This window comes from Leptosomus discolor, chromosome 1 (assembly GCF_034619465.1).
Source record: "Leptosomus discolor isolate bLepDis1 chromosome 1, bLepDis1.hap2, whole genome shotgun sequence".
In the NCBI taxonomy this organism is placed as follows: domain Eukaryota; kingdom Metazoa; phylum Chordata; class Aves; order Leptosomiformes; family Leptosomidae; genus Leptosomus; species Leptosomus discolor.
In genome coordinates this window covers 200,088,147-200,110,014 of record NC_141391.1, presented here as the reverse complement: position 1 = coordinate 200,110,014, position 21,868 = coordinate 200,088,147, and the positions used below count along the sequence as shown (strand labels likewise).

Genomic DNA, 21,868 nt, shown 5'->3' with positions numbered 1-21,868 from the left:
TGTAAGATTATAAGACTTAATTGCTTAGAAATGAATGATTTTATTGTGTCATTTATATTTGTTAGCAATTGAAAAATTCAGCATATGTTTCCTATTTTAAAACAACAAACTTCTAAGGGAAAATATGAGTTTTGCATCATCTAATGGGAACTAAACATGATTTTTCTTGAGTCAGTTATGGCCTGTGGGGAGATCCATTTGCTGTAACTTGTGTATCCAAAGTCAGTTGTCTAACCTAGTAACTCCAGTTTTCCTTTATACCCAAAGGAGAGCAAAATGCACCTTCCCGAAGTAATTGATCTCATCCTGTGTGCCTAAGAGAAATCAGATGTATCACACACTGGTACTCACTGTTTCTCTGCCTTGCCTTAAGACACCTGTGGTGATGAGACTTTAGATAGCTAGAATGTACGTGTCAATAAGAAGACATGACTACACCTCATCCTCCAATTGCTATATTAGCTTAGTGTCCAAGTATAGAAGGTTTGAGGTAATTTAATATTTGAAAATATTTTTATATAACTCACGAAGAAGGTCTATTTCAAATTCTGCTTTTGCTTTCAATGTGCTTGATCATCATTTTATGAAAACATAGAACTGGGTGACAGGATCTATGGTTAGATATTGTGTAATCAGAAAAGGCTCTTTATGTAATACTCCACATTTGAAAAATAAGTGGGAAGTTCATCAGTTGAAAAATACAGCTGCCCATTAACTTATGTGTCCAAGTGTTATAATTCATTTTTTAAAGCTTTTCTACATAGTTCAAGTAAGATCTAATAATGGTGTTCTTTATTATTTTGTGAAATGATTATAGTTAAGATGTTAAGCCCTTTGCTAAGAATGATAACTGCAAGACGTGTAGGACATGCTACTTTGCTTTCTTGAAGGATATTAGGGATGTTCTGTAATCAAAGCTCAAAAAGGTTAATACCTAGAATTGTATATCAAGTTCTCAAATTAAAATGAAGGCGCAATCCAAACCTTTGATCTGTAGGTTTATTAGTGAAAGGAGTTAAAAAAAATAGTTTTACATACTATAAAAACATTTATATAGGAAAGAATAAACAAGCACTTTATCTTGTCTCTAATCTTCTGGTTGCAAATTCAGCTGGCAGATAAATTGGCCATTGACTAACAAGTATCCACCTGTACGTTTACCAGGTTCATAGTTTAAAGAATATGCACTGAATTTTTCCATTTATATTAATTTCTAGAATAAAGTGTTTCTAACACAGCTACTAAATGCTTTCTTCTGGATAGAACATGATAACTACATAAAATTATGCCTGAGAAAAGCTAGTTTTGTCTCTGATATTAAGTCATATACTGCTGGTTTAGGAATACAACAACCAAACATAATTGGTTTGGGGGCTTTTTTTTTTACAATAAAGAATCTCATTTTCAAAACAAACAAATAAATCCTTCTCTGAGCTTTCTTAAATAGGACATAGAATGTGCTGTTGCAAATTTTCTTTATTTATGTTATAATTGATGTTAAGAACATAATTGCTATTTGAGATTTCGTTTCTGCTATCAAAAAGAAAAAAATCTCATTGGGCAGTGGAGTTTTTCATGCCAGTTTGCTTTCCAAAGATTTGGGTTTTTAAAGTTTTATTCTTTATATAGTCTTGATTTTAGTGAGATTATTTTGGAAGTAAAGATAGCAGAATTACACCTTGGACCTTTAATAATTAATGCATAGTCAGTGTGACATGCTAACCTACTTGCAAGAAAACATTAGCTAACAACTGTGTTACAGCTTCTGGCAAGAAGGTGTTTTGAAGATTCAGGTACAAAGCTGGTAATTTTTACAACCTTAAAATGCATCATGTTGTACCTGGCTACTATTTGTTCATTGTTTAATGGAGAGAAGTGCCTTAGAATATATTCAGTTATGCTCTCTGTCTCCTGGAGCTCTGAAATGCAAGCGTCAATTATTGCAGCAAAAAGAGTAAGTAATTTAAGGGCTCTTAAAACCTCACAAGCATTGTCTGAGATTGCACTTATCAATATAGCTCTTAAAGTAAGTCCTGAGTTGATTACCAAAATCCGCTCCACTTTCCACTGCTACATCAGCTAAGGTCTTTTCCTAAGAAATGAAAGATGGTATATGTCAGATAGATAAAACTGGAATTCTTAAAAATGAAAATGCAGTGGTTAGGGCTTGGTCTGAGCAGAGCACAAAGAACAGAGACTTTCTTGAAATATTTCCTTATGATGGAGAGTGCTGATTTACCCTTTATAATTTTTCTAGCAGTCTTTATGTATGGCAGATTGCTAGTGTAATCTGAAAAAAATTGCGTCAATATTCACCCTGATTTCAGGCTTGATTTAGTGTTGATTGCTTCGTTCCTAGACCCACAGAGTCATAATATATATTTGGTATGTTTGGTTGTGATATAATTTTTATTCATGAGGGCAGGTTTTGTGATATTATGACAGTACTTTGCCTGCACTTTTAGTTATATTATTATCATTTACAGCTGCATTCCCTAGTCCTTTTTTTGAGATCAAATTCCATAGCAATGACCTCAGTTGCATTACTTTGATAAGATATTAAATTTCAACATAGCATTTGGTTTATCACCAGAGTAATTTCCCTGTGTGTCAGTCAAGCTTCATCAGTTTTTTAAGCTGGAGCCTGTGAGAGATTGGAAGATAGCAATTATTCTCTATTTTTGTCCAGTACCTTTGCTAATTTAAATTTGTTTTAAAGCAAGGGACAAAGACTCTGATAACAGTGTATGTATACACATGGACCCATGTTTTGCATTCTTTCACAAGAATTGTATCTATCTGAAAATAAAATAAATAATAAAATAAAATTTGTTAGGCCAAAGCATTTTAACCTGAGAAGAGCGGGATGAACATTTAAATGTTCCAGTAATTCTGTCCAATATATATTTATAGCTCAAAAATAAACAGCAATTTTCTCCAGAAAATAGGAACAGTTGATGAGAGGAAAAGTGGTATGAGAGAAGTGGTTTAATTGCTTGAGAAAATTAGGATGGCAGTCTTTAATTTGCTTACCTGAATTCTGTGATTAGAAGGTTCTCATGCTCTGGATTTGAGTTCTGGATACTTCTATGTCCACAAAGTGTGGTTAGAAATCCTAGGACATTGATCCTGATATCCAAAATTGCTGGATTTGGGATAGCTGGAGCTCAGGAAACTGAATTCAAAGTGTTCAGACAATTCATCTTGTAAACCAAAGTTTGTTTTTTTTTAAAATTTTTAAAGTTTTAATGAAGTTTTAAGTCTTTTGCAAATGTAACTATTATTTGCTGTGGAATCTTAGTTGGTATAATTTGTTTGTACGTTATGATTAACATCCTTTTTCAGTTGGCATTGATTGATTTTGTTTAACACAGGAACTCAAGATCCACAAGGAAGCCACATTAAGTTTTGATCAATAGTTCCCTGCTCTTCTCATTATCTCTAGGAGTCTATGGGGAAGTGTAGGGGTCAGAACTGATCATTAATAGAATCCTAGGTCATGCGCTTGAAACAAAACTGCCTAATACCTGGACAGCTTCATCATTCTAAAGTGTCTTATCTATGCTGGGGAGAAAAAAAAAAAAAAGAGGACTATAATGATTTACAGAAATGAGAATTTTAGCATTTACATTTACAGTATTTCATATATTTGTTAATCTACTATTTATATTATTTTATCCTGGTTTTATTGCAGATATTTGTGAATATTTCCTCACTGTAAATATTATGCATATATTATAACTATGTTGCATTTAAGGTATGACAATTTAAAAGAAATAAAACCAAAAGGCAAAGTGAAATGGATATGAAATTAAAAGGAGACTGAATAATACTTTGTAAACATTTTGCTGGACCAGAAGCAGTGTATTGTATAGAGTGTAAGATTTAAGTCTAGGAGGAGAGTGGGACTGTTTGGCTGTGAAAATGATCAGAGGGCTGGAACACTTCTGTTAATAAAGGCTGAGACAGTTGAGGTTGTTCAACGTGGAGAAGGCGCTGGTGAGGCCTTATTGTGGCCTTTCAGTATATAAAGGGGGCTTACAAGAAAGATAGAGAAAAACTTTTTAGCAAGGCCTGTAGTGACTGGACAAAGGGCAGTGGTTTTAAACTAAAAGAGGGTAGATTTAGATTGGACATAAGGAAGAGTTTTTTTGTGATGAGGGTGGTGAGACAGCTGTGGTGGAACAGGTTGTTCCATGAACAATGAAGAAGCGTGGCTGCCCTCTCCCTGGAAGTGTTCAAAGTTAGGTTGGATGGGGCTTTGAGCAACCTGCTCAAGTGAAAGATGTCCTTGCCCATGGCAGGGGGGGGTGGGCTCGTTGATCTCTAAATGCCCCTTTTGATCCAAACCATCCTATGATTTTATGATTCTATTTGACTCTGAGCAAATGGAATTAATTGCATTACAATGGTAGCAAAACAATTGGCTGTTCTGCTAGGTAGTTATGATGTTAAACAGGTTAGAACATGGAGCTAGCTTGCCTTGCTGTTCTTCTTGAGAGATTGGAAAGAGTGCCAATTACTTTAAACAGGAGAATATTTTGCCTGTAAAGAACACATTGGAAAAGTGATCCTAATAAAATTCTGCTTGTTCCTTGGGATCTGAAAGACAATTTGATCCATTTTCTGTTTTCCCTTTCTCTATTAGCATAGAGAACCCAGGTATCAAAAAATACTGTCAATACTAACACTTCAGTTGCGGAATCACAGAAAAAGTTAGAGCTTTCTTACATTTTTGAAGATTCAGGTGCACTAAACAGTTAAACTCATTGAGTGGCTGGTGTGTACAGAAGACCTTCCGTCTGGGAGATGTCTAGCACCTCTGAAAATTAAATCCTTTATTTGTAAGTACTTAATATTACTGCTGAGTGAGAGGCTACATGGAATAGTAAAGAATTGTCTAGTGATGGTTTAATATTTGCCTGGGATTATTCTGACTGTGGTCATGAGTTTAATTTCCAAAGAATAAAGCAGTTTTGTATCTATTCAGGGCTTTTAAACAATCCTAGATCTTGCTAACCAATGGTCATATTTAATGCTGGATATGTTACTGGTAGGATGTAATAATGTACTGCAATATTAGAATATCTTTCAAGGAATGGAATAAATAATATTTTGGTCATTGCTTGTATCCCCTTGTTTTAAGTTTTAGTATAGCTTCTTGAGCCTTCAGAGTCTCTTAGTGTTTTTTTGTTATGGTGTAGCTGATGTGTTCCAAACACTGTATATGCTCGTTTATGAAATAACCATTGGTTACTCGTCTTATGCTGTACCTGAGTATAATTTCTCTTTACTCCTACCTGGAAATAGTTTTAAAATAAAAAAATATGTACCCTTAACTATATTCCTTTGCATAGGCAGTGGGGGAAAAATAGCAACTATTCATTTGCCAACACCATATGTATAAAACTTAGTTTTCAACATGACTTAAATAATAATTCATTTCTCCCTTTCCTCACCCCATGTCCCATATGGACAGTCACAATTTCTTCTGTACTTACAGATACACAAGCATGTACAACACTTTATTTTTGTTCAGCTACTTCTAGACAACTCCATCAGAACTGTAGATTTTCCCCGTTACTGACAATGGAAGTAAAATTGTTTCTGTGACTCATGAGCTTCCCCTTCCTATGCGTGGCACTGGCACATGATGACAATTTCCACCTTGTGGGACACTTTTCATTTAGAAATGCCCAGTAGGTTGAATTTCACTCCAGTTGCTTTGCTTCCTGCTCCAAACTGTTAAGGACAACATGTGACATTCCAAATCAAGTTGAGTAATAGTTCTTATCTAAATAATATCACAAACTTGGTAAAATCTTATAAATATGCTTACATAAAATACATTTGTTCTCTTTGATTGTGAATGTCAAGTGTCAGTTAAGAGACTGAAGTGTTGCTGGGGAAGAAATGCCACTGATCAACCCCAAGACAGAAAGTGAGCAATATAAAACAAACATCAGTAGCTGCAGCATCAGTGGCAAGACTGATGTGTCTGAAAGACATACAGGGAGATGTTAGGTTTCTCCCCTGACTGAGTATCCACAACAGGAATAACCAAAGACATGGAAAAAACCAACCAACCAATGGAAAACAAACAAACAAACAAACAAACAAAAACAAAACACCTGCTTAATAAGCAGATCAATAACTACGCTAAACGAATATTTTCATCAAGGACAGCTTCACTATGTTATGAAGTGTTTGGTACCTAAACCCAAACAACTGTGGCCCCATTGCAAGTACTGTGTGCAGTTTTGCATACCTTGAATATAAGAAGGACATCGGACTATTAGAGTGTGTCTACAGGAGGTTACCAAGATCGTGAAAGGTCTTGAGGGCAAGACTTATGAGAAGCATCTGAGGTCACGTGGCTTGTTCAGCTTGGAGAAGGCTGAGGGGTGACCTCATTTAAGTCTGCGGCTTCCTCAAGGAGGCAGTGGATGGGAAGGTGCTGACCTCATCTCTCTGGTGACCAGTGGTAGGACATGAGGAAATTGAATGAAGCTGCATCAAGGGAAGTTCAGGTGGGATATTAGGAAAAGGTTCTTCACTGAGAGGGTGGTCAGTCACTGGAACAGGCTCCCCAGGGAAGTGGTCACGGCACCAAGCCTGTCAGAGTTGAAGGAGCATCTGGATGGCTCTCTTAGTCATATGGTTTAGTTTTAGGTAGTCCTGCAAGGAGCAAAGAGTTGGACTCGATGGTCCTTATGGGTCCCTTCCAACTTGAGTTATTCTGTGATTCTATGACTGGATGTGGCACAAAGACACAGACGAGGATTTTGCATAATGTTAGTGTTTTCCACAGAATAATTAATTCTTCAGCAATCAGGTAGCGGAAAGTGAGTACTGATCACAGCTTGAAAGTCAAGCACAGTATGGGTTTATGGGATCTCAGGCTGAATACCCGTTGGTTTTTTGTTTTGTTTTGTTTTGTTTTGTTTTTCTGCTAGAAATCAACTACTTCCTAATGGCAAGTAGATCTATAGATCTCCTTTCAGCATCTAAGAATGTCTATGGAATAACAAATCAGGGATGTAAAGGAATTAGGTTTAAATAATTACCTAACAAATTGTGAGTTTATTTTCTACAAGGTTCTGAAGGGTTATACACCACAGATTGAGAGGAAACACTTTTGACATATAGGGGAAATAGATCTGGGATAAGTGTGAATAAAATGTAATTGAAGATAAAATACTTTTCTAAGCCTTGTGCCTATAACAAAGTGACCAATCTGGAATTACTTTTCGCTCAGAAGCATCCTCCTTTGAGGTTAAACCTGGCATGAATACACCATTTCAGGTTAAGTGATGGCTGTCTTTCTAAGTAATAGGGCAGGGAAATATTTAGGAAAGCAGAGTTTAATTATGAGGTTTGGAAGGTGGCCAGGAACCAGGGGTTAACACTGGTACTGTTGCAAAGAGTGCTGAGAGAACTTTAATTGCCTCTAATGCTTAGTGGCTTGCTTTCACATTTCATCTGAAAGACAACACCTTCAGCCTCCCGATGTTTCATTGGATGCATTAGTTCATCAATGCTAACAGCTTCATTTCCTTTAGTTCCTTGATGCTCCTAAGCAGTCACCCTTGTAGTCTAATCCTCTTTCGTCTATCTGTGCTGATGGCAGTTTCAGCACAGAAAAATGGTTGGAGGTTATGTGACATTAGATTGTGGAACAGTTTTCTGAGGGAGTGGCTAGAGCCTAATTACTACAGACATTTTAAATTGAACTGGACAAAATACTAGAGAACATATTATGCATTAGCATAAGTACGCACTGCATCACTGGATAGAGTTTTCTGTGCTTAATATCTTGCGGCAGAGCACTATCAACGATCGCAGCAGTCTGATTGCAGTCTATTTCATTAGCTAACTTCAAGCAATAGGTCATCATGACATTCCTGAATTCAGGAGTTTGGTCACTGTAAGCTCCCTCTCCAGACAGTGGTATGAGATGGGCATGTCAGAGGTCACGAAATGTCAATGTTGGAATCGCCTTCTGAAACCTTCTCTGTTTTTCTCTCTTATGGGATTAAAGAGAACATGGGATGACTGGCAGAGTGGGTTTTCTGCTTGAATGTAATGTGTGTAAACACTTCAGGCCATCAGCTGCTCAGATTGCCTTCTGGAAAAGCCACTGTCTTCACTGATTAGAGGCAGTTTAAGGAAAAAAATGTAGCATGTTTGTATTGCCCCCTCTGCTTGTCATCCTACATTCCAGTGATCCCCACAAGAAGAGGAAAAGAGAAACTTTCAAATCTATCCATGTGTGAAGGTGGACTTCTGTCAGGGCAACATGCTTGTCTCCAGTGAGTGTGAGAATATATAGAGAGATAAGCCTTTGTAAATACCCCTACCACCAGTGGGTGAGATAAAACTGTAACTCTAAATGACACTTCTGGCACTATGTGAAAGTAGCATGGCCAAAGAGTACTTCCCCCCCCCCCCCCCCACAATAATCTCATTAAGCACAGAGAACTACAAACAGAGAAATAATATATTTCATAAAAGTGAATCAAGAAAGACTATAATATGGTTAGAAATGGCATTTTAAAGCTATATACCACTTTATTTCTAACTTACCTTAGATTTAATATCTGTGATGATAGATGATGTGTCAGAAGAGTCCTAGAAAATGTTAAAATTGATTGCTAAGTTAGTGACAACATTAATAGCGCTACTACATCCAGCATCTGGAACAGAGTAGATAATGCTAGGCATTTTTGTATGCCTCAGAATACTCTGCACAGGGCTGATTCAGAGAAAATACCCTCTTTGAAGGCAGAACCTTTGAAAACTACCTGTTTAAGGTGATGCAAAGGAGTTCAGTTTCCCTTACTGTTAAAGGTTGAGGTCATACTGCAGGATGAAAAAAAGTTTGTGGCATTAAAGGTTGCATTTTCATATAATAAGTAAACTTTAGGTATTACTGTGTATTGTTTTTGCATAGCTTGTTTTGCTTATGTCTTACTGTTGTATTATTTCTACGATATCCTAGGCATACAAGGTGCTTCATAAGGAAGTTTCATACAGTGCTAGAGTAAAATCACTTGCAGCCTAACGACAGACTGAGTCCTTGTTTTTACGGCTATACAAGGAAATAAGGATGTGTAGATGTTTCTTTTTGTTAATTGTCCAGATTATGGGGAGCAGAATAGAGGAAAGACCTTCGAACTTCTTTGTACTCTCAGATGAGGTGGAAATGGGAAAGTGAAATTTCCATCCACATATTTCAGAGTGTTTCTTTGAGGGTTTCAGTCTTTTCACTAACATCTTTCCTAAGGGGGTGTACACGGAAGACCTGTACCCTCATGCCTTTTCAGACAGCAAGGTTAAGCCCCAATTGAATGTGAGGGAAGAGGATATGCAGCTAGTCAAGGTGGGATCCCAAGGATTATGTAGGAGAGAAATGAAAAGGGATGAAGGAAAGAATTGCCTCTCCTTAAAGGAGAGGAGAGAGAGGATATCAAAGCTAGGCTGCAGTCAGCAAGAAAAAAGATGGTATTGGGAGAACAAACATGACTTTCACTTGGTGCGAAACAGGGTGATTTACTGTGAAACAGACTCATTTGAGGGGAGAGTGGCATATACAACAAGAAGGGAGCAGAATACATGAAATAAAGAGATGCAGTACAAAACTCAGGTAAGCCTGAAGATGATAAGAATTTTCTTGTCCTTTCCGTATTTTCATAAGCATGCAAAAAGTACCTTCTGGTTATTGTTCATTCTGTGAGCTCCCATGGTAAGTTCAGCTTACATAAAGAAAGAAATTAAGCTGACAGTTACGAACCTCCCCAAGTCAGACTCACCTTCCAGCCAATTAATTCCCACTTCCTTCCCTGAACCTCTTCCCCCCACAGAAATCAATAAAGAACTTTATTTATCACTGATGGTTAAACAGAATTGGATGATACCTTTGATGGGCTGTGTATTAACTAGAAAGCATCCAGTCTTCTCCCCTCCTCTCCATATTATACTTCAAAGTTATTCAATATTTCCCTGTATCCTGTGTTATATGCTGACTTTCCAACCTTTGTGCCCAGTGCTTTTACTGCACATCAGAGCCCTCCTTGTTCAGTACCTTTATTGCTACAGCAGTGGTGTTCCCCTGCCTCTCTGACACTGCACTAAGCAGCTATTGCCGTACATCACCAGGGCACTCAGAACAGACCCACGTCCCGACTGTCTCCATTGCCCTGCACAATGTAAATCTCCTCCAACCCACACATAGCATTTCCACACAACTCCCCACTAATGTTTGCTAATTCAGTGACTTGTAGAGGGGAAGATGTCGACCACAGGACCAACAGAAGGGAAGCACTCGAAGAGCTGTAGGGCAGTATTGCTGGTGCATTCTCAAAATGAAATGTGGGGTTTCAGGGAAGACACTGCTAGTATAGAGCACAGAAAAGGCAGTAAGAGACATAGTGACACAGAGCTAATTGATATAGAATGGTTGGAAGGACCTGGAAGAGGGAAGATCAAAAGCCAAAGAGGCAGTGGACCAGGGCAGTATAGAATGAAGTCAGTGGGAAGGCTAGAAGTTCCTCACCTCAACAATGAGAATATGTTAGCAGTCTAGACTATGCATCACAATGAAGAAATAAATTCTTTTTTGGGGTAGGAAAAAAATAATATATTTGGAGTGTTTCAGATAAAGAATAGACCTGATTTGGAGTTCGAGTTTTCAAAAAAAAAAAAAAAAAAAAAAAAAGGAAAAGTCTGTGAATTGTTTTTTCTTCAGTTGTAATAGGATGTTTTCATTCACTGACTAGCACTGGCATTACAATAGCAATAGCCAATGGAAAAAAATCACCTGTTTTCTAACCAGTTATCATTTTTAGTGTTTTCCTTTATTGCTGTCTCGCTGTTTAGATTTTAAATATCTCCTTTAACAGTCCTATATAATTGGAAGAATCAGTCCTCCTGACCTTGAGAATAATCAGCTTTTTTTTTTTTTTGGTATATTTAGGGTATAAGTAATACAAATTAAAAAGATTTTAAAAACAGGGTGTCTTCCATAACATAGATGTCTTCTAGATAGAGCAGCAAACGTATTTTAAACTTCAGGCTTTAACTTTGCATGCATTACTGAATTTTTAGTTTTGCTAAGCATAAAACATTGAGTATTTGCTAAGAATACTGACCAATTCCGACTAGCTTTTTTAGAGTAAGGAGTTACCCTAGACTCAGTGTTTGCATTCTTGCTTTAACAGCCTTAGATCAGAATACTTCAATTTTGACATAAGTTTTGGAATTCTAATCTTCATGTGAAAGTATAAAGCCAAGGGAAATGCCAGCTTTGCAGTCTGGAAAAGAAGGCTGGAGCACTGAGTGTAGGTCCCAGCATAGCCCTGCCTATGCTGTATATGAGCCAGACTCAGTGTCAGCTGCTTACATGCACTGACATGTCCTCCCTCTGTTTTACTGTGTGGTCATGTGGGGGTGATGCTTGCTGGGTACCTCTAGAAGGGCCTCTTGCCTACCTGAAGAGGATCAACAATTTGTGCCCAGATGGAGTTTAAGCTTCCTCGCTAAGACTAAATATGCTTCCCACAAAGTGCCTGGAACCAATTTTAATGTAATATGACTTTGTGAAACTGGATCAGGGATTTACCACGTTTTAGCTAATAATATGAAGGTTTTCTCTGTACCTTTCATCTCAGAGGACCTCAAAAACTCCACCAGTGTTTGTTTGTCTCTTTTAACCTGTATTTTTGTATGGTCTCTGCCTGAAGTTCAGATTTTCAAATGCAGACAGCTTAGTTAGGAATTTCAGTTTGAATGTTGGCAGTGCTCTGTTGAAGTGGTGGGCAGCAGGCAGATAAACTGCTGAAGCATGCTATCCTCACAGTTTTGGGGCAGGAGGAGATCTGAGTTTAGAATAGTGGGGTAGGTCTTCACTGTTAGGAAAATACTACTAGACTTAGTAGAAGATTTCCTGAAGAGCAATTTGTAGACTGTATGCAAAAGAGCTGGGTTTTGCAATTTTGCATTTCTCAGACTTCAGAAGTGGAAGTCTCAGTCTGTGTGAATATTTTAAGTACTTGACCTTTGTTCATTTTGATTCAAATCGGGCTTCAATTATTTTGTGATTTCACCATTATGCACTAAAAAGTGCTGTTTTGGTGCTGGCTTCCTTTACCAGCGATTTGAACTACATTATATGCATTTGTTGGCAGCATTAGGTACTGATCTAGCACATTTTGTTTTATGCTTATGGGTAACATAGGGTCAGGCTAGTTTTGGACCTCTTTGCACATTATAGAATCCTTTGGTTTATGTGTTCAGAAACAAAATATATATGCTGGGTATCATGTTGCCTTCGTTTCTGTAGGTACTTTACACAGCATGAGATTTTATTTTGTGGTAATGTATGATGTTTTTCAGATTTACCTCTATATTAATTTTATACATATACAAAACCAGTTTTATATATAAACATATGGTAAATACAAAAACCTTTTATATTACTATTATTATGTGGCATTAGAGTGAATAAATTTGGAGCTGAAATGCCAAAACACAGCACTCTTCCCCAACAATTAGTGCTTCTGCTACAAAACTACTTGCCTGGTTGAGGATGACTTTGCAAGTAAAAAAGTCTCTGAGAAACTGGACAGTACTGTAGAAAGTAACCTATCAGTTGTAATTGTCCTAAGCTGTTAATTATACCCATGAGTGTAGTTTCCGGGACAAGCCAGAGGACTCAGGTCAGGTTTAAACCAGTGTAAGAGGCCATCCATCTATTACAATGGCTAAACTAATTTATTATGAATTAAGTGGTGCCAGTTCTTTATGTAGGAAATTCTAAAATGACATTGTGTCCAGTGTGCAAACAAAGATTATGGAAAGGTTTCTGTACTTGAAGTAGTTCTTGCTTCTCTTTCAGAGGTTGATGACTATATCTGGAACATGAACATAAGTTTAGATCCTATTATAGAATTAATAAAAAAACCTACTCAGACAGAGAGACATGATTCCTATCTTGAGATTCTTATAATTTAAGGTTCAGATACTTTAACCTCCTGGTCAAATTAAGAATGCTATTGAAGCTAATGAACCTGCTTCCTTGAATTTGAATTTACTGGATCGGTACTCTTTTGGATAGACAGATACAATTAAAAAAAAAAAAAAAAAAGATGGAATCAATGCAGTGACCAGCTTCCCATAAGAAAGAAATTTGGAGAAGAGGTTCAGATTCATGTGTAAAATAATTTGAATTCTGAAGTTCTTTGCATTAATGGTTTCCATTTATTAACGTTTCATGAAAATTACTTTAAATAGTATATTTTCATTGCAAAGAATAATCTACTGTAGACTTTTAATTGGAATAGGGAGTTTTATATGTAAAACATTAATATATATATACACACACATGAAACCGTGAATCACTTCTGGATCTAATGTTCTGGATGAATTTGGATGAAAACCAGAAACCAAAATCAGAGAAAAAATGCTCTTTCAACTGTGGTATTAATGAAACTTTGTTTCCTCTAGGGGTATGACCTTCACCTCTGTATCCCTGCCACAGTAATGCTAAATCCACATACACACTTCTTATTCTTCCAAGTTCACAATAGTTTGTTTCTGAAGACATATTTCATTTGGACAGTTATTTCTTTCTCCCTCGTTGTGTGTGTTTTTGTCTGTTCTGGAAAAGCACCAAAGATAACACACAAAATTCTCACTTTTCTAGCTTTTCATATAGTTATGCCTTTCATGGAGTAATTTAGGTGATATAATACTGTGGAATGAGCCACATGGAGTAGCTTTTGGCGTACGGGTGAAATAGGCTGTATGTGGGAGATGCTGCAAATGGCAGTTCATAATCTGCTGGTTCATGTAAAAATGGGTTGCATAAAATAACCACATAAATAAAAACAAGCATATAAAAAGACTCAAGGTATGGTTTTTTTTAAGATACAGTATACAAAGGTGAATAGTGGAGGAGCAATGATAATTTAATTTGATGATACAAACTGACTACAACCTTAAAAAGCTGCATTTCCAACTTCAATTTTAACTTGAAAAAATTACACCTTGAATGTCCTGGTTTGAAAAAAAGTTGATAGTCTTGCTTGCAGTATAATTCTGAATCATCCTATTGGAATCTGGATGTACAGTTTTCTCAGAGCGTATTTGTAGGTCAGATGAAAGACTTGGGGTGCAGTTTCTTTTATATCCTTACCTTTGCATGGAGTGTCAAGCCAGAAAGCTTTTGATTCTAGCTCAGATGAAGTTGTAGCTGAAAATATTCTCTTCCAATTCTAATGCCAAGGAAAACTTGAAATAATATTTATGATTCAGGTTATGTTTTAGAAAAAAAAGAAGAAAATATATAACAAATATATATTTTTAATTTAATTTAATTTATTTGCTGACAAGTTTGACAAAGATTGCACAATATTTTAAAATCCTCTTACTCAGTTTTGGTTGAAGAAAAAAATAATAGTTCAGACTGCTTTTCAGTTTCCATTGGATTTTTTTTCCCTAGTCTGGAATTTTTTGTTTTTACTGTGCAATATTAACATAAGGTGATTTTTTTCTTTAAGATTGCATATTAAAATAATGAAAAGTAGCATTCCTGGGCCTTTGACCTTTCGTACTGTATTATGGTGAGATTTAGAGACATGACATCCTGCTAGTGTGCTCCTGCTAGCTTCCATTTTCAACCTCTTTTTCAAAATTATGGACTTTACTGAAATGTTAATTCATGCAATATTTAAGATTTAATTTTCGAATATTAAAAATACTACTCCTATAGATTATATTTACCACAGAGAAGTTGTTGCTTTTTATTTTTATTTTCCCGTAGCAGAAAATTTCCTGATTTTGTATACTGACAAACAATTGAGTAAGGTATTTGAGCCTAAATGATAAATTACAAAAACGTGTATTATAGTATGATAAGCACAGGATTATGAAGATAAATCAGGGGAGATATATACACATGATAAGCATAAAGAAAAAATTAAGGTAAACAGATTGAAATTACAGTAGTATAAAAAGCATGTGATGTCTTTGAAAGTGAGATTTAAGAAAATTATGAGAATATTAGTGTGTAGATTAATATATAAAAATAGATTGATATTAGAGCACTTCTTATTACTCTAATTAAGACTTCTTTTTTTTTTCTCCCTCCTAGACTGTACCCTTATGATGTAAAGCCAAAACCACTTGGATAGTCTTTAAAAGATTTTACTAATTAAAAAAAAAAAAAAGAAATTCAGTTATTCACGAGAATGAAGTAGAGAATCCTCTCTTTTCCTTATCTCTCACCTGCCCAAATTTGAACAGTAAAGGCTTCTGCAGAATACTGGAGTATGCTTTCTACAAAGGTATTTGTGTCCCAGATTTGTTGAGTCTAAATACTGTATGATATCAGCTGGAAAATGGGCCCTGGTGTCTGGCAATCTGAAGCCTTGATAACCATCTGTGTCCGTGCTACTTCCATTAATAGGATGTACTATCCTCCTACCAGAATTTCATTATGCTGCAGTGGCAGAGTGGCTGAGTAAGTAGAGAGAATTAGTAGCTTCTAAGAGTTCCATTAAGAACAGTCATAGACATTTTGAGAAAAATAAGGCACAACTATCTTTGAAGGCCTTCCTGTTTTCTGTAAGATATTCAGTAGCTACTGAAACCCAAGTTTTATGGGTTTTATAAGGATTCTTTATCTACTGAAGTTTTTTATCATTGCTTTCAGCAGAGCAGTACTGATTTCCATTTCAGGTGTAGATTGCATAGCTACCATTTTCTGGGCGTCATCCAATATGAGAGTTGCAGATATAATCATGAATACAGATCTTTTGTGAAAGTGGAGTGTTGCTGCTGGATTCATCTGTATCAGTACTCCATCAATGTAACAAGAAAATAACACTTCCCATACCCTTAATCGAAAAAATCTTTGGACCAGGAGAGTGCTCAGTAGCCTATTTACGTTAGTTTTCATAAATGCATTTTAGGCAGAATAATGTGTTCATATTTAGTCTACCATTGTTTTGTTCTTCTGTCACTAAAACTGTGTCACATCCTGTAGAGCAAAATGGGACTGGGTTCAAGGCAAAGGCTTTGACTTCTTAGATGAGTCAAAATGTGTAAGGTTAGACAGAAAATGAATGCATTTGTAAATAATGACTGGCATGATTCTTGTTGTTATTGTTGCTCATGGCTGCCTTGGTAGTGCACAAGGACAAACAATCACAGTCCCTTATTATGCTGAACACTGTAGAAACTCAAAATAGTAGTTAGACCCTGTCCTGAAGAGTTAAATAGAAAGCAGATGGGGAAAGGGCCAGAACTTACTAGAGAAATCATGAGACCAAATAATCTTGTTCCAATTTTGTTCAGTTCTGTAGGGTTGTAGAGGAATTAAGTTCTGCTGAAAGATGGTAGAGTTAGATGACAAGAATTCATGATGGAAGGAGATTCTGAAGGGAAAAGGTATGAAGGGGATACAAACATAGAAAGGACACTAAGAAGTGTGGGTATGCAGTGAAGCTGAAACTAACACATAAGAGAAGGAAGAGCGAAGGACTTTGGAGCCAGTCAATGCAGAGAAGAGGAAGTCCTCTTTTTTTTTTTTAATTTTTCTTTTTTAACAACTTTTTGAGTGTCCAAAGATCTTTTGTTTTGCTGTTTGTATATTTACTTCTGTTATTTTTAGGATATTACCCTAGACTGTGGTGTTTTCATAATGTTTACTTTTGGTGGGTTTTTTTTGTTGTTTTTTTCAGTAGTGTTATTGGATATTGTACTACTGTGTTTTTATAAAAAGAAGCAGGAGTGTAGAAGAAAGAAGAAAGACATAGAGGATGAGGAGAAGGTGGAGACAAGGACAAGAAGCTAAACGTTATGGCCCGGTTAAGTAAAATTAGAGGTTGGCTAATGAGGTGAGTCAAAGGCAATACAGAGGAACTGAGTAATTGCAGTGATAATAGCACACATTTCCAAGAGAGGAAAAGCTGTAATTAGCTTTGAATCCAGCTGAAATATAAAGAACAGGTATAGATTCACCTGTAGATAGAAATGGAATCCCATTTTGTTCTCATATTTGTGATGGATGGGAGGACATCAACCAGCAAGGTAAAAAAAGAGAAGTCGATATTGCTATAAGTCTCTGAAAATGCCCTTAGTTTTGCCTTCCACTGAGCTGCTTTTTACTTTCTTTGTATAAGAACAATAGTGGGTTTTTTTACCCATAATGCATGCTTCAGTCAGGGGGACTAATTAATCTCCTAAAGGTAGACATGAGTGAACTAGTGAAGTTAGTCATGTTGGTGCAGCTCCAGAGTTTCCTCATTTCTAGCCATCTATTGTAAAAGTCACTTCTTCAACCTTAAGCACTTCTCTCACACACCCATTAACAGATATTAATCAATTATTCATTAGCTTATGGAAAGAACCTGGAAATACCACCAGTCATCTAAAGCATGAGATACATATACTGCTAATCAAAGAGTTACTTGAAATCCAAATCGATGTAGGACTCTTATTTTAATTTCTTTTCACCTTGTGTTCAGGGACAGAGTTTTCACAATTTTGGTGAGGAAAACCTTTCTCTTGCAAGTAACTGTTGTGCAGAAGTTTCTTCAACTACTTATTTCTCCCATTTATCTTGGGTAGACTGGTCAGACCAGAGTGTCCTTCTTTTGTTGCAAAGTACTTAATAGATAATCATATTTCTAAAAATAATGTGAATTAAAATATTAATTGATCTGTTCCTCATTGCTTGGGCAGTAGGAAAAGGACATTGTAGATAATGTTTCCATACAGATATAACTTCTACTCTTTTTTATCCCCTGTGTATGCTTTTTATATATATATTTTATGTATTTTTTGGTTAAAAAAAAAAATTGCAGCGGTCCTGAGCTTCATGGGACAAGGACAGTGAATTTAGGATTTAGGGTTGAGGACACTGAGGTATGTTCCATGTAAAGATGGGGAAAACAGAAGATGTGACACTGTGTTTCTCATGTGGAGAGACGGGTAATTTAATAGAAAGTAATTTGGAGTTTTGCCATAACAAGAGAGGACTAACATCTCAGATCTGCTTTAGAGTAAATATTTGCTTGCAGATGGCTCTAGAGTAGTTAATCAAATGCTGAAATCCATTATTACTCATCCTTCTACCCCTGTCATAATACTGACTAGTGATCTTGTCAGGGGTTTTCAACTAAATTCACAAAAAACTTAACAGTGAGGAGTGAAGGGTGCTGTGTTCAGTAAGGGCCATATTATATTGGCTTACAAGACAAATTGAGAAGGTGGCATTACTGTCTAGTTCATTATCCTGTTGTGCTGGAGGGAAGCAAGCCTAAGAGGGCAGCAAGCATTCAGCAGTACCCTCTTAGCTCTGGCTGTCTCAAACACTTACTGGTGAAGAGACTGCATGTTCCATCCTCCTTCCTTCCTTCCTTCCTAGGTAGTCCCTGAGGGCTTTTTCTAATCGTTGCTGTTTGAACCCGTGTAAAGTTGGACCTTCAACTAGTTCAAAGTTGGTTGTGTCAGGAGACTTTATATTGTCATTAGTTCTTTCATTGTGTGGTGTTTTATGCAATGGTTCACTTTTCCTATGGCACTCATAATTGTGTGTGTGCAAATATATATATGTAGGTTTACAGTAGATTAGCCTGTTTAATTTGTTGTCATCCGGTGTTCCAGTGATTTGACCTTCTTTGTTCCTTTCTTTGAACCTTTCTAGTTCAATTGTTTCTTCTCAGCTTTAAAACTGCCTAGGTACTATGGCTTATGTAGCTTCGTAATGGTGGGCTTTTTTTTCTGTTTTGTTCTCTGTTCTTTTCTTAGTAACTTGTATCATTCTGCTTCCAGTTCTGACAGCTACTGAGCACTGGGGTTGATGTTTCTTTTGAAACATTTCTAGTTTGATTCCCAGATCTCTCTCTGAGATGATAATAGCTAATTTAGAATACATTCCTGTATATCTATACTTAGAGCTGGGTTTTTTTTCTATGTGCATTACTTTGTTTTTATTGACATTGGATTTCAGCTGCCATTTATCATCTGGTTTCACAGCAGTGTAAGATCTCTTTGTAGCTTTCCCAATTTTCGTTCTAGCACTCAGAATAATGTATTTCCATCAGCATAGGCACCTCACAGTTCAAGCTCAGTAAAAGCTGCAGCATCACAGCTTCCTAGTTGTTGGATATCCTGATTCCTCTTCATCTGTGTTTTGTCCTGTTGATTAGCAAACTTAATACTAAACAAGCTTTACAGTTGTGCTGTTTTCTCGGTGTAAGAAAGATTATTAGATTTCAGATTATCCTTGGCTTTTTTAAATTTGGAGGGTTTTTTCTGATCTCCGTATTGTTTTGTAGGGCAAGGATGCTAAAAGCAGAGAGAACATACGTGTGATAAATTGGTTCATTTAACATAAAGAAATATCACCCCCTGTTGTTTGAAAAGCAGGATATCTGAGATGGGTTGGGAATTGTTGTCAGTATATATCAGCCTTGCAGCTTCAGATTCAGGTCTTTTTTACAGTCTCATGTTTTTAGTCAATTGCTGTTGGAAAATCTCTCTTTATTGTAGAAAAATCAGTTGACTATGCTGACCAGAATTTAACCTGATTGCTTTCCAGGTTATGATTTTTTTTCTTATTCTCTTTTCCTCTTCCTCTTCCTCTTCCTTTTACTTTTTTTTTTTTTTCCTTTTTTTTTTTTTTTTTCTTTTATAATGAAAGCTTTAATTTATTGCAAGCTGAAAGGTTATTATGATTACCAGGTGGTTGGAAAAGTAGTTGAGGCTGCCTATAACATGCAATATTTGTTCACACAAATTCATACAAAAACTGTGCACTGCTTGTTTACGAGAATCCTTAACCCTTAGTAAAACTTCTATACCTGGCAATTTGTAGTTACAGCATGAGTCCTAATTCAAAACCTTACAAGATTGTTCCTTTTCTGTTAAATCAAAATACACTGAAACAGTAGGATGTTTTACCACCAGTAAAGTTACTAATGAGCTCACAATCTATTACATGCCTGTGTAAAATAATTGATTCTATAAATCTGAGCTTCTAGCCAAAATTTTTTCTGACCTCATATCTCTAATATGTATATTGTCATGCTTGAAACAACCTGATGAGAATAAAGAGTTATTTTGTCTTTGCTTACATTGGTTTTCATGTGTGACAATTTCATGTGTGACAACTCTCTGGAGATCACCTGTACAAAAAATAAAGTTTTTGGATTAGCAAGACATTCAAACATATTCTGGGATAAGAGATAAAAAGTTAAGTCTGGGAATTCATATTCTATAAAAATCTTCCTTCCATGGCATCCTAAAACATTTTGGTTTTATTGTTATTATTTTTTGTATTTTTTAAAAAATCTAGATTATACTTTTTCACATCTGCATTGTAGAATAATATTATTTTAATTCTATTAGCTTAAAAATGCAAGTTTTATAGACGTATTACATGGGTTTTATTCTTCATTATTGATGGCTTTTTTGCACTCCTTTTTCAGATTTTTAGAGGCTAAGTGCTTTTATGTTCATCACTGTATTAGTGCTACAGGTTGTTTTAGCTTTGTTTGAAGCTTTGAAAGAGAATATAAAACCTATTACTTTTGAGGCATCTTCATTCACTGCTGCTGATTAACAAAGATTGATAGTGCTTTAAATTATAATTTAATTAGATCTATTAAATAATTCAAACAGGAAATTAGTTCATATATATGTATACTGTTAATGTAATTGAATGTCAAACTCATTATATGGTATTACAATTTTGCCACATTTAGGGTAACTTTAAGAAGAAATACTTGAAATAGTTGGCATTTACAGCACATGTAATGTTTCTGCCTTTAGGCATAGCCTAAGGATTAGAGTATTTTTAGCAAGTGGAACTCTGTTAGAATCCATTTTCATAAATAAAAACAGAATTTAAGTTATTCTTCCCAGGGATTAGCTATCTGGGTCTATTCAGGAATGTATTAATATTAGTGTTAATTTCCTTAGCATGCTAATTCGATTTTATTTCACATTTGTATGCTCAAGTACAAACTCCTCCAGGACCATCCTTATGTCAATCAGTGCATGCAAATACTTTCTTTTGGTTCTGTTTAAGATACTCTTGAAAGAAATTTAGAGAAGTAGATCTATAAAGTATTTCCAAGGGATTTCATTCCTCAACAGCAAGCTTTACATTTGCTATCCATATTAACAAAGTAACACAGTCACATATCCCTATAAGCTTATCTTAATTTTACATGTGATGTTAGAAAATATGAGACTCTTAAAGCATTACTAAAATAGCTTACTTTTTATAGCTGATAAGAAATATTCCTTCCAACTACTGTGTCCGGGCAGAAATCCCTTCACAATCCCATTTTCCAGCAGTGGGGGGTGATTTGGACAGGACACAGTTATGTTTCTGCCTGAACATTAGTCTGGATTTCAAGCAACTCTAGTTAGCAGATATATTTGTCTTTTAGGTGACTAGTGGTATTTCTAGGTCCTCTTTGTGAGATTATGAATAGACAATGAATATATGTTGAGGGAGGTATGAGAGAAGCAGTAAAGGTGGAAGAAGTAACTTTTACAAAAGGTGGTAGGGAGGAATAGAGGTTTGGAGTCAGTTTTGGAGAGAGAAGGCAAGAGACTAGCAGAGGAAGAGGTAGAGAGCCTTGTGTAAGAGAGTGTTAAGCTTAGAGGATGCAAGTTAGAAGCAGAAAGAAGAGGAAATACAGCATGGAAAAAAACCAGGAAAAAGATGCAGTGATTGTTTTTAAATATAGTTAAGTCAATAAGTCAAGATAAATGATGATGTTAAAAAAATAAGATGTAGTTAAGTCACATACATACACTGTGCCTGTTCTTTCTAAAGCATTCCTGCTAG

At 36.0% G+C, this 21,868-nt stretch overlaps 1 protein-coding gene across 1 annotated transcript in view; it reads left to right on the top strand.

Moving 5' to 3' along the window:
- The window catches only part of TAFA5 (TAFA chemokine like family member 5), a 360,617-nt gene that overhangs the window by 243,585 nt on the left and 95,164 nt on the right, over positions 1 to 21,868 (top strand). The window lies entirely within an intron of this gene.